Source organism: Cebus imitator, unplaced genomic scaffold, assembly GCF_001604975.1.
Source record: "Cebus imitator isolate Cc_AM_T3 unplaced genomic scaffold, Cebus_imitator-1.0 Scaffold28, whole genome shotgun sequence".
NCBI classification, from domain to species: domain Eukaryota; kingdom Metazoa; phylum Chordata; class Mammalia; order Primates; family Cebidae; genus Cebus; species Cebus imitator.
This window is the reverse complement of record NW_016107343.1, coordinates 10,244,995-10,256,091: the sequence shown is the minus strand read 5'-3', so window position 1 is coordinate 10,256,091 and position 11,097 is coordinate 10,244,995. Positions and strand designations below refer to the sequence as shown.

Here is an 11,097-nt window from a genome sequence, read left to right as displayed (position 1 = left end):
GGTCGAGGCGGGCAGATCTCGAGATCAAGAGATTGAGACCATCCTGGCCAATACGGTGAAACCCCATCTCTCCTGAAAATACAAAAAAATTAGCTGGGTGTGGTGGCATGTACCTGTGGTCCCAGCTACTCGGGAGGTTGAGGCGGAAGAATCACTTGAACCCAGGAGGCGGAGGTTGCAGTGAGCCCAGATTGCACCACTGCACTCCAGCCTGGTGACAGAGCAAGACTCTGTCTCAAAAAAAAAAAAAAAAAAAAAAAAGTGTCATTATTTTACTTGTTTCTGGGTCTAGAGGATTCCAGTGGACCTCCCACATTTGTTTCATGTTTTCCTGGCCTAGGAGGATGTTGATCGCCTGATTCTAGCGTTATCACAGCACTTTTCTGGTGGCTGCATGTTTCTTGGGTTGTCTTTAACTAGCGATTGTACAAATTAAGCTTGGGCCTTGGGCACCTACCACTTTGTATGTGTGTCCTAAGTGCATAATGTGTGCTCGCTTCAGCAGCATGTATACTAAAATTGGAATGCTACAGAGAAGATTAGCATTTGTGGCAAGGATGACACACAGATTCGTGAAGCATTCCATGCCTTTTTTTTTTTTTTTTTTTTAGCAAATAAAAAAGTGTGGCTGCATGGTGGCTCACACCTGTAATCCCAGCACTTTGGGAGGCCGGGGTGGGTGGATCACCTGGGGTCAGGAGTTTGAGACCAGCCCAGCCACCAAGGTGAAACCCCGTGTCTACTAAAATACAAAAACTAGCCAGGCATGGTGGTGGGCACCTGTAATCCTAGCTACTTGGGAGGCTGAGGCAGGAGAATCGCTTGAACAGCCTCGGAATTTCCAGTGAGCCAAGATCATGCCACTGCACTCAAGCTTGGGTGACAAAGCTAGACTCCATCTAAAAAAAAAAAAAAAAGTGAGCTCTGGATCACATTTCTTGAATGTGAAGCCATCTCAATCACTTACTATGTGACCTTGGGAAAGTGACTAATCTTTTTGTGCCCATTTGTTAGAATAAAGAATTTGACTGACCATTGCACCTGACTGCTAAAAGAAAGATTCTAAATCCTTTGGTTTCCTGAGCAATAAAAATGCCCTTGTTATTCATGAGCTCTTTGGACCATACCTAAATTAATGCTAGTGAGATGACTCAGGTTGGGAGCTGGTCGTGTCAGAAACACCAAGCGTGAGTGGGGTGATATCTGTTTGACCTCTTCTGGGGAGATTTGGGAGGCTAGAGATTTCGTTTAATCATATCACCAATGGGTCCATCAATCATGCCATGTAAGGAAATCCCAATAAAATCTCTGGACACTGAAGCTTGGTGGAGTTTCCTGGACAGTGAACACATCCATGTGCTGAAAGGTAGCACATCCTAATTCCACGGGGAGAGGGCACAAAAGCTCTGCATTCTGGACCCTTCCAGATCTTACTCTATGGTCTTTTCATGTGACTGGTCCTAACTTGTATACTTACAATAAAACTGTAATTACAAATATAGTGTACTCCTGAGTTTTATGAGTAATCATAGTACATTATCAAACCTGAGAAGGTTGTGGGAACCCCTGAATTTGTATTCAGTTGGTCAGAAGTATGGGTGGCCTGGGGCCCACTGAACTTGTGACTGGCATCTAAAGTGAGAGCAGTATTAATGGAATCTGTGCCTCTTAACCTGTGAGGTCTGTGATATTGAACAGTAGTACTGTGGTAACTTAGATCCCTCATCTGTAAAATGGGAATTAATAATTGTATTTACCTAATAGGATTATTGGGACATTAATTGTGTTAGTATATGCCTAGCTTTGGAGAATCTATGTAAACTATATAAAGTTTGGATGGCAGTTCTTCTAAAATTAACATGTAATTAATCAAAACCGCAAACAGTTGTTTTGCACCTCTAAACTTCACCTAAGAGAAAGAACGGAGGAAAATGTTAAGTATAATTTGAAACGTGGAGCAATAAAGGGAATTCTTAAGCAGGTATTAAAATATCTAATGCGACTATATTTAAAACATGTAGAACTGCCATAGAGTAGTGGCACAGAATATAAAATTGTCTTTGCAGAAAAATTATAACTGAGAAAGTTATGACGACAGTGAGAGAAATCTGACATGGCCGACTCCATCTTGCTTCTGGCTTCACGGGTTGACTGTCTTTGCTTATTCCCAGGCGTGAGTCAAGCCAAATTTCTTTGGGAGAAATTTGGTTTATAGCTTAAATGATAAGAGCCCTTCCCCCAAACTAAATTGTTGTAAAACTAATGAAAAGCCACCAAGTTAGGTTGAGAGGGGCTTGAATTCTAAATAATTACCAGCCATTATTCTGGAGGTCATAAGATTCGTAACTTGCCCAATTACTTTTTATTTTTCTTTTGAGTGAGTCTTGTTCTGTTGCCTAAGCTGGAAGGCAGTGATGCAATCTTGCCTCACTGCAACTTCAGCCTCCCCTCATTCAAGCGACTCTCACGCCTCAGCCTCCTGAGTAGCTGGGACCATAGGTGTGTGCCACCATATCCAGCTAATTTTTGTATTTTTAGTAGAGACAGGGTTTCACCATGTTGGCCAGTCTGGTCTCGAACTCCTGGTGTCAAGTGATCCGCCTGCCTTGGCCTCCGAGAGCGCTGGGATTACAGGTGTAAGCCACAGCACCCAGCCTCAATTACTCTTGACGATAGCATAACTATTGTAGAACCTAAGACTGGCCTTTTGAGATGTCTTTTTAGGTTTTTGCATTTCTGGCAACTGGATGGACCAACCTGGACCTGCCAACCAGTCCTGTGGCCCTCACGCAGGAACTGACTCAACATAAGACAGATTCAATTCCCTATGATTTCAGCTCCAACTCAACCAATCGGCATGTCTCCTACCCTACCCTCTTGTCCACCAAACTATCTTTGAAAAACCCACAACCTCCAAGTCTTTGAGGAAAGTGATTTGAGTCATAATAAATCTCCGGTCTCCTGTACAGCTGGCTCTGTGTGAATTTAACTCTTTCTCTATTGCAATTCCCCTGTCTTGATAAATTGGCTCTGTCTAGACAGTGGGCAAGGAGAACTTGTCAGGTGGTTACAAATTGAGAGTCCAGGGACAGGCAAGCCCCAAAGCACTTAGTGTATTTTATTTTATTTCATTTTGTTGCATTTTATTGTTTTAGTGACAGGCACTTGCTCTGTTGTCCAGGCTGGAGGGCAGTGGTGTGATCTTAGCTCACTGCAGCCTTGAACTCCTGGGCTCAAGTGATCCTCCAGCCTCAGCCTCCTGAATAGCTGGGACTATAGGTGTGAACCATGGTACTTGGCACCCAGTGTATTTTAGTGGCAGTTTTTCCCATCATCAGGAAAATATATTCGACAAATGGTGCTAGAACAATTGGATAATGATTTGAATAAAAGCTAATTTTCTTTAATTCATAGCAGTCACCAACAGAAATCCCATATTTGGGAAAAAGTTAAAAGATTGAAAATAAATCACTAAAAAATTAGAAGGGCTGGGCGTGGTGGCTCACACCTGTAATCCCAGCACTTTGGAAGGTCGAGGTAGGAGGATCACTTGAGCCCAGGAGTTCAAGACCATCTTGGGCAACATAGTGAGATCCCATCTTTAAAAAAAAAAAAAAAAAAGAAGAAAATATGAGTATTTTAATGTGATCAACACAGGTAAGACCTTTCTTTCTTTCTTTTTTTTGAGATGGAGTTTCATTCTTGTTGGCCAGGCTGGAGTGCAATGGCGTGATCTCTGCTCATTGCAACCTCCACTTCCTGGGTTCAAGCAATTCTCCTGCTTCAGCCTCCCAAGTAGCTGGGATTACAGGCATGCACCACCACACCCAGCTAATTTTGTGTTTTTAGTAGAGATGGGGTTTCTCCATGTTGGTCAGGCTGGTCTCAAACTCCCAACCTCAGGCTATCCACCCACCTCTGCCTCCCAAAGTACTGGGATTATAGACATGAGCCACCATGTCCAGCCAAGACCTTTCTAGCATAAAAGGAAGGGTAAATCATAAATGCACACACAGATGGAACTGATCTCACAAAAGTAAAAACTTATAGACATTAAGCAGTTAACATCCGAAGTGACAAACAGAGAAACATTTACAATATGTATCAGAAATATTTTAAAAACAAGTGTAGTCATCAAGATTGGCAAGATCATAGCATAGACTAGAAATTGGCAAATGTTTTTCTGTAAAGAACCAGATGGTCACTATTTTGGGTTCATGGGCTGTGTATTCTCTGTGGTGACTCCTCAGCTCTGCCACTGTGGCATGAAACTAGCCATAGGCAGTAGGTAAACAGACGGGCATGATTGTGTTCCAATAAAACCCTGCTTATAGACACTGAAATTTGAATTTCACTTAATTCTCATGTGTCACAAAATGATTTTCTTCTTTTGATTTTTTTCAGCTATTTAAACAGGCAAAAGCCATCCTTTGCTCGGCAGCAGGCCACTTTGGACCACAGGCCGTAGTTTGCTGACCTCTGACGAAGACACAGAGTCCGAAAGGGGCCTGCAGGTATGAGCAGGTTTCAGAGGATGGGGGTGGGGATTGCATTTGGCTCATGACTACAACTCATCAGAAAATAAATCAGTGAGGATTTAGGACAAAGAGTGGATTGATATTCGGTAGTGAATGTGGAGCCCCAGATGTCTTGTGGGTCTGGTCCCAGAAGCAGGCAGAATGGGTTGGAGGGGTGTTTGTTAGGACATTGTCGTAATGGAAGAAGTACCTGGCCCTAGTAGCCTGCCCCAGAGCAGGAGAATGGAGATGGATACAAGACACGGTGTGGAGACGGAGCTGAATGTTAAGGAAGGTTCAGAATGAAAGTGGACAGAGACTCTGACTTGTCTGACTGGAAGGGAGCTGGCCCCTTGATCAGAAATAGGAGAAAGAGGAGGCAGTGGTAGGAGCTGATGAACAGCTCAGTTGTACCCAGGATTGGAGATATCAGAAAAAAACTCAGGTGGATAAATGCAAGGAAAAACTGGAGCAAGGTCAGAGTAGTGATCTCAAAGGCACCTCAGGAATGTCTGCTAGAGTCCAGAACTTTGGACAATGCCTATGACTGGAAGCAATTAGAAAGAGGAAAGCTAGTAATCTAGTTCACAGTGGCTCAACCCTGGCTCCATCACTAACATCAGGAACTTAACAAGGATCAAGTCTCAGAGGAATGTTATGAGAGTCAAGTGAGGTCACAGTTAATGACGTATTTTTCACACTGCCATATTCCTTATATGTGCTGGCTTGAATTTGGATCATAATCCCGAAAGACAGTCCGAATGCCTTAATCCCAATTGTTGAAATCTCGAAAAACTAAAATTCACAAAATCTAAAAATTCTAGCATCTAAGATCCCGCAAACCACACTTGTGCCATGTTACGTGGAACTATTACCGTGTTATTGCCTTTATTTGGAAATTAAGTATGGTTGAAGGAGATGCATGCGGGTGCCAAGTTGACAAGGGGTGGATTTGTGAAGTTGATTTTAGTGTGAACTTGACTGGGAAAAGAAATACCTAGAAACCTGGGAGAGCATGACTTTAGATGTGCCCGTGAAGGTGTTTCCAGAGGAGCTTAGTGTGTGGTCTGAGTGGACCAATCGGGAAAGATCTGCCATCAGTGCTGGTGGGCACAATCTAATTTGCTGTGAGCCCAGAAAGAACAATTACAGAAGATGAATTGGTCTCTCTCTGAGATCTGGGACAGGCTTTGCTGGTGCTACCTTGGACATCAGAAGTCCAAATTCACTGGCCTTTGGACTCAAGGACTTACACCAGGGGACCCCTGGGTACTGAGACTTTCAGCATTGGGCCAAGAGTTACACCATTGGCTTCCCTGGTTCTGAGGCCTTTGGACTTCGATGGAGCCATGCTGCCAGTGTTCTGGGGTCTCTAACTTGCAAACAGCCTGTCATGGGACTTCTTAGCCACCATTATCACATGAATCAATTCCCCTAATAAACCCTCTTTCATCTATCTATGTATATGTCCCATTGCTCCTGTGTGTCTGGAGAACCCTGACTCAATCTGGTATCAAAGAAGATGAATATTATTCCTTTGGACTGGATTCTCCACTACATGGTGAAAGAGATCTGTGAAATTGTTTCTTTGCAAAAAGACTGTGATAAGTTAAGTATATGAGGCTCCTTAATGGTGAAAGGTAAAAAGCCAATAATAATTGGTGCTGCAAAAGCAGAAAACCGCTTACTTGCAATGGCCAAGAATCACCAGCCTTTCAAGTGAACAGCATGTACTTACAAAATGTGTAGGTCACAATACTCTCCAAATGCAAGTGCAGTGAGCATTTTAATGATCATAGAAGTGAAAATGCAGGCAAAAATTATAAGTTATTCCATCATTTTAGAAACATTTAATGGCTAATACCATTGATGATGCATAAGGCCATAAATAGTATGTGGGAGAATACAGATATCAACAACTCTGAGGTATTCTGAACAGTTGCAGTCTGAACAAGAAGTTTAAAAAATACCTTGATTAATTTGGTAGGTATTTTCTTGTTTTTTCTATGCTCAAGAGCAATATATGGGCCTGGCACAGTGGCTCTTGCCTGTAATCCCAGCACTTTGGGAGGTCGAGAGGGGCAGAACACGAGGTCAGGAGTTTGAGACCAGCCTGGCCAACATAGTGAAACTCTGTCTTTACTAAAAAACACAAAAATTAGCTGGGCATGGTGGCAGGTGCCTGTGATCCTAGCTACTCTGGAGGCTGAGGCAGAGGTTGAACCCAGGGGGCAGAGGTTGCAGTGAGCTGAGATCATGCCACTGCACTGCAGCCGGTGCAGTGACTGTGCGAGACTCTGTCTCAAAAAAANAAAAAAAAAAAAAAAAAAAAAAAAAAAAAAAAAAAGAATGCTATATGAAATAAATCTATGCTATAACTAAATGCATCTAAAATATTTTCTTTAGGATAAGGCCCAGGAATGGCATTAGTATATGAAAAGTATCCGCTTAAAAATGTGTTTGGGCTGGGTGTGGTAACTCACGCCTGTATCCCAACACTTTAGGAGGCCGACATGAGTGAATTGCTTGAGCTCAGGAGTTCAAGCCAGCCTGGGGCAACATGGCAAAAGCTCATCTCTATATTAAATTTAATTTTTTTAATTAAAAAAGAAAAACATAAGGAAAAAGTTTATTTGGGAAGCTATTAAAATAGGATTGAATGTGAGCATCTCATCCAAATTCATTTGATTTCTATAGTGGGCAATGTACTCCCTTTGACTTCCCAATCATCTCCTTTATTCAGTCACTCATTTATATAGGAAATATATAGAAAGTGCTTACTCTGTGCTTGATACTGCAATAAACTAGGAATCCAAAGATACACACACATAGTAGATGCTGTGGGAGCTGATGGGTTAGTGACTGGGCAGATAAACCAGTTGCTATCAAATGTATGCCCTATGGAACAAAATGTTCTCTAAACATTCTAAGCCCAGAGACTAGGGAGTTCTAACTTGTCCTGATTCAGGAGAGGGAGGGACATCTGAGATGCATTTTGACGTTTCAGTTGGTGTTAATCAGGTGGAGGGGGACAGAAACAGGAGGGCATTCCCAAGAAAGAATACTGTGTGTGTGTGGGGACACCAAGGTGTAAGTGACTGTGGCACATTCAAGAAAGGGAAGCTGCTGGATGTGGACAAATTGTAGTGTTTGCATGTTTGTGTGTGGTTGTGTGTGTGTGTGTGTGTCTTCACACAGCAAGTGGGTGCTGAAAGACAAACCGGAAAGGTAGTTTGAAGTCAGAATGTGAAGGGCCTTAGGATGCTTAGAGTCTCAGGAATCTCTGAGGGCTTTAGTCTTGAACACATTTGTCTAACATATATATGTTCAGGAACCTGTCTCAGGCTTTGAGTGTGTGGAACTTGACGACTGGGCTGAGGGAGAAAAGAGAGGAATCACTTGGTGAAGATGCCGATGGCTCACATATAAGCTCAATTAAGTCTTCAGCACTGTTGGAAATGGGCAAGATATTATAATACATGATACTATTTTATAGATAAAGTAGTATCACACAACATGTCTATATTTTACATAGATATAGCATCACACAACATGATATGTATAAATATATGATATAAATCTCCTAGCATGAATTCTGAGCCTTAAAAAGGAAGAAGCTGGGTGTGGTGGCTCACGTCTGTCATCCTAGCACTTTGGGAGGCTGAGGTGGGTGATTAACAAGGTCAAGAGATGGAGACCATCCTGGCCAACCTGGTGAAACCATGTCTCTAGTAAAAATACAAAACTTAATGGGCATGGTGCACACCTGTAGTCCTAGCTACTCGGGAGGCTGAAACAGGAGAATTGTTTGAACCTGGGAGGCGGAAGTTGCAGTGAGCCGAGATCGTGCCACTGCACTGCAGCCTGGTGACAGAGTGAGACTCTATCTTAAAAAAGAAAAAAAACGAAAGAGTCAGGGAATGTTCTGCTGTTTATTATCATGGTGTTAGGTTCATATTGCCTATTAATAATGGGACAGTCAGTAGCCTAGTTACATGACCAAGCTGACTGGACACTGGGTGGAGAGCATAAGGTCTTACACTAAAAGACTGCAAACACAGATGCACCTCCAGGTTCAAATTCACCTGGGATAAACTAGGCTATTATAGTGGGAACGGATCTTAGTGTACAAACCCAGGTGTACAAAGCATATCAAATTTCTTAATTTCCTTTAAAAAATGTCATCGGAATCAAAATAATCAATTTGCTGGCAGGAAATTAAACCTCAGTCATTATTGGAGCTCCTGTCTCCAAGAACATGCAAAGGCACAAAGGTCACCCAGTGCTAAACCATTGGGGAGGCCCTTCTGGTCAGTGGTCATCAGCCACTGTCTGCTGAGTGGCCTGAGTTTCTATGAATTTGTCTCTTTAGGGCTATTACCCTTCTGTGTCCATCCTACTTGCAGAACCTAGGAAAATTTTCCATGACTTTAGACTTCACTGCCTGGGGTCTAGCCTCTGTTGGTTTACCACAGTGGGAACACAGTAAGAGAGGCACCCAGCACAAAGCTAGAGAATCAGAGGTGTCCTGGAGGATGTGCTCTTTCTTTCTTTCTTTCTTTCTTTCTTTTTCTCTTTTTTTTTTTTTTTTTGAGATAGAGTCTTGCTCTGTCACCCAGGCTGGAGTGCAATGAAGCAATCTAGGCTCACTGCAACCTCCATTTCCCGAGTTCAAGTGAGTCTCTTGCCTCAGCCTCCCAAGTAGCTGGGATTACAGGTGCTCACCGCCATGCTTGGCTAAGTTTTTGTATTTTTAGTACAGATAGGGTTTCACCATGTGGGCCAGGCTGGTCTTGAACTCCTGACCTCAGGTGATCCACCTGCCTTGGCCTCCCAAAGTGCTGGGATTACAGGTGTGACTCACCACACCTGGCCTGATGTGCTCTTTCTAACAAAGCTTTCTGCTTCATCTGTTATTTCTCTTTCTTCTCTTGAAACTTGTAGTCAACCAACTTTCCACTCTTCTCCCCATCGTGTTGCACCTGCTTCAGTCCTTGCTGGAGTGGCCTGGCTCACTCCTTTCCTTTGCTCTTCATCTTAAGTCTTTCCCTAAGAGATACAAGAAACACTGAAACAATGCAACATACAAGGTCCAAGCGTAAAGGTATAATGCAGAATGCATAGTACTTGATAGGTAGTTTTTGATCATCACCCTTCACCTGTCCTCCACCCTCAAGTAGGCCCTGTTGTCTGTTGTTCCCTTGTGTCCATGTGTGTCTTTATGGTAGAACAATTTATGTTTCTTTGGATATATACCAAATAATGAGATTTCTGCATCAAACAGTTTGATTTCTTTTTCAGATTGTTCACTGTTGGCATATGTTAAGTGCTACTGATTTTTGCATGTTGATTTTGTATCCCTCAACTTTGCTAAATGTGTTTATCAGTTCTAACTGTTTTTTTGGTGGAGTCTTTAGGTTTTTCTGTACATAAGATCATGTTATCTGCAAACTGGGACTGTTTGACTTCTTTATTTTCAATTTGAATTACCTTCATTTTTTTCTCCTGCCTAATTGCTCCAGCTAGGACATACACTACTATGTTGAGTAAGAATGGTGAGAGTGGCCATCCTTGTTTTGTTTCAGTTCTTAGAAAAGCTTTCAGTTTCTCCCCATTCAGTATGATGCTGGCTATGGGTTTGTTATATATGGCCTTTATTATGTTGAGGTACTTTTTTTCTATACTTATTTTATTGAGAGTTTTTATTATAAAGCCATGTTGAATTTTATCAAATACTTTTTCTGCATCTACTGAGATTATCATACGTCTTTTGTCCTTTCTGTTGATGTGATGGTTGATATTTATTGATTTGCACATACTGAGCCATCCTTGAATTTCTGGGATAAATGCCACTTGATCATGGTATATTCTCTTTTTGATGTTTTGTTGGATTCAGTTCGCTATTATTGTGTTGAGAATTTTTTGTTTCTGTGTTCATCAAGGATATTGGCCTATAATTTTCTTCTTTTGTGTGTATGCTCTTGTCTGGCTTTGGTATCAGCATTATGCTGATCTTGTAGGATGAGTTAGAAAAAATTCACTCTTCTTTGATTTTTTGGAATAGTTTGAGGAGAATTGATATTATTCTTTAAATGTTCAGCAGAATTCAACAGTGATGTCATCTTGTCTTAGACTTTTCTTTGATGAGAGCCTTTTTTTAAAACTAATGATTCAGTCTTGTTACTTGTTATTGCTCTGTTCAGGTTTTCTCTTTCTTCTTGTTTCCATCTTGGTAAGCTCTGTGTGTCCAGAAATTCATTCATTTCCTCTAGATTTCTGAATTTATTTGCATATGATTGTTCATAGTAGTCTCTAATACTCCTTTTGGTTCCCATTGTATCTGTTGTGATGTCTTCTTGTTTTTGATTTTATTTATTTGGATCTTGTCTCTTTTTTTCTTAGTTTAGCTAATGGTTTGTTGATTTTTTAAATGTATGGTGACTATATGTTGAAAAGAAGTTTGTTGATTTTCTTTAGTTTTTTAAAAAAGCAAGCTTTCATTCATTGGTCTTTGTATTTTTTTAGTGTAAATTTTGTTTAGTTTTTCTCTTATATTCATTATTTCATTTCTTTTTTTTTT

The 11,097-nt window shown here is 41.4% G+C and overlaps 1 non-coding gene across 1 annotated transcript; it reads left to right on the top strand.

Moving 5' to 3' along the window:
* Positions 1-489: 489 nt before the first annotated feature.
* On the top strand, positions 490-592 carry LOC119470367. The gene has a single exon (XR_005199260.1). It is a non-coding gene; the product is annotated as a U6 spliceosomal RNA (small nuclear RNA).
* The last annotated feature ends 10,505 nt before the right edge of the window (positions 593-11,097 follow it).